Here is a 2,564-nt window from a genome sequence, read left to right as displayed (position 1 = left end):
GGAGGCTTCTCCCTTCTCCCAGGTCCACTAATTAATTGAGCTCCGAGAGACAAGGAAAGGCTATTTTTCAATACAGTGCTCCTTTGAAATAAACTTAAAAAAACAAACCGGAAATCTCAAACACCGTATTTTCTATAAACTAAAACCCCGTCAGAACACAGGCATAGGTGCTTTCACAGATTAAAATGGAGCAGAACTGCATCTTGGCGAGCCCAGGAGTCGCCGCATCGCATCCACACCTGTGCGGAGCTGATGCCTGCTTTCCTGGGCATCGCCCTCCGAGGTGCGCTTCAGAGCCAGGTACTGCTCTCGTGTGCAGACGACAGAGCCCAGGTCTCACCCTTCAGCCACTGCAGCGTCTGGATCTCCCCCCAGCATGCTATCCATGCTCCTGGTCTGGTTGTGCTGGGTCGGGAATGACACCGGAGAGGCGTGGCCACGTGATTTGCTGCCGGGTCTGGTGGCTCTTATTGGTCAGGTCATGCATGGACTCTGTTACTCGGAGCACAGATGACCCCAAGCCCATTGCCTTCCTGAGCCAGGTGGTAGACGATGGCGGCAAGGTCACCGTTTTCCGCATGCCCAGCAGTCTCTGGATCAGGTTTAGTGGTCTCTGCAGGACCGTTTTCACTTGTACCGTGAAGTGCTCAGGCAGTTGGCACTTGGTGATCACATTCACCTCATGGCCAAGCAGTTCATGGTAGATGTGGTCCCCAACGGAGGTCTTGTTCACAGCAAACGTTTTTGATGCACGTTGAATCCTGTCGAATGAAGCTGACTTCCATACGAGATCCACCTGGAAGTTATGAGGCACCTGCACAGGTGCATTCACACTGCTTTGCAGCTCAGTGGCGATCTCATTGCCATAATTATCAGGGACCTTTATGATGTGGCCATTCCATTCCACTTGGGTGTTAGGTCTCCTTTGTACCACGGGCACATACTCCCCCTGCCTCCTATGAGCTGCATGTCTCTGAACCAAATTATGACTAATTCCTCATTACCAGAATTAGTCTTGTTAAGGTCCAGGCTCCACCTGACCATGATGTTGCCTTGAGTCTGGGATTTTTTTCAGTTCCTAATTTTAGCCTGCAGCTTGACCAGCAGGCCAAATAGTGTTCTGGTACTGGCAAGAGTCCTGGAAATGCAGAAGGAAGTGCTATGGCTCCTTGTTCACATTCCACCCCACTTCTCCATGTCCTCCAAGATAGCAAAAGGATTTTCTTCTGCATCACCGTCAGCTTGTTGATCTGCTGGGTGGTGATCTGACATGTGCACGACTGCTCCTACTTGGAAGGGATCTTGACCAGCCAGACAAGATGCATTGGTCTGGGATCAGGGGCTGTCACTACGAGCTGTCCCAGTTGATGTCTTTGAGCAGGGCTGCCTGTACAGCAGCACCACGACCAAGTTGGCCTAGACAGGAATAAAGCCAAGGAGAAAGACTATTGTGGCAGCCACCATTGGAATGCTTCAGAACGGTCTCCTCCAGAAGTCCATCCTTGGGCATTTTGCCCTCACAAGGCGATTTAGACCATGGCTGACTGAAGTATATCCACATCGGTAACGGAAGCACTTCTTGCTGGCAATAAATGCAATGAATCATGCAAGCTGGCTGATGCATTCCACAGTAACTACAGGCGTGTACAGGGAGATCCTTCATGTAATAGGTATACGTTCATCTTCTTTGAAGTTCAACTCGGCCAACAACCAGCTGATCTTGGCCATGCTGTCATCAATGGCTGGTTCCACAGGATTCCCTGGGCAGCCCACCTGCACTTGGAGCTGTCTGATCCCTGTGCCCATGTGGACAGGGTTTCGGGTGCTGCCACCTCCAGACCACCAGGGGTCATCAGCATCTGGCTGGGGAGGGTAAAGTCAGTGAATTAGAACTCGGAACCCTGTTTGTTGGCTGTGCCAAGCAGGTCATCCTCCTCCTTGTCCAGGAAGGTGAGCATCTCTGAGCTGAGCCCTTGTGCCTCCATGCTCGTGGTGCCTTTGCATGGAGCGTGCTCAGGACAGCTTCATGGTTGCAGCACTCGAGCCCGCTGGTGCACTGAGGCCTAGGCCACCAGGCCAAGAGCTACAGGTGCAGAGCTTCCATCACAGCTACCGCCAAGCCCCTCGGAGCCGCCTTCTGCTTGCAGCACCCAGCAGGAACCACCACCGCCGCCACCTGTTGTGAGTAGTTTTTAAATTTTACCTATTCTGGCGGATGTGAGGTGGCCTCTACTGCATTTTTATTTCATATATTATTATATTTTTAGTTTTAGAATTGCCTTTTTATTCATTTGATATAAATTCCAGTTTTCTGGTTGATTTCATCGTCTTGTCATCTATTCTCTTTATTAATCACAGCTATTTTAAAGTCTGTCTGAAAACCAATATCCACATCACATGTGCATCAGTTTCTTTGCTTTTTTCCCCCTTTATCTTTTACTTTGTGTAGCTGGTAAGTTTTTTTACTGACTTATGGAAATTATGTATAAAAATTATAGGGGTCCTGGAAAATGTTATCTTTCTCTAGACAGGATTTCTTTAGCTTCTGGCAGGCAATTAGAATA

At 49.3% G+C, this 2,564-nt stretch overlaps 1 pseudogene; it reads right to left on the bottom strand.

Moving 5' to 3' along the window:
• Positions 1-290: 290 nt before the first annotated feature.
• LOC150008907 (regulator of nonsense transcripts 1 pseudogene) lies at positions 291-1,985 on the bottom strand (annotated as a pseudogene).
• Positions 1,986-2,564: the final 579 nt, after the last annotated feature.

Source organism: Furipterus horrens, unplaced genomic scaffold, assembly GCF_987537825.1.
Source record: "Furipterus horrens unplaced genomic scaffold, mFurHor1.1.pri manual_scaffold_5, whole genome shotgun sequence".
Lineage (NCBI taxonomy): Eukaryota > Metazoa > Chordata > Mammalia > Chiroptera > Furipteridae > Furipterus > Furipterus horrens.
This window is presented reverse-complemented; position numbering and strand designations above follow the sequence as displayed.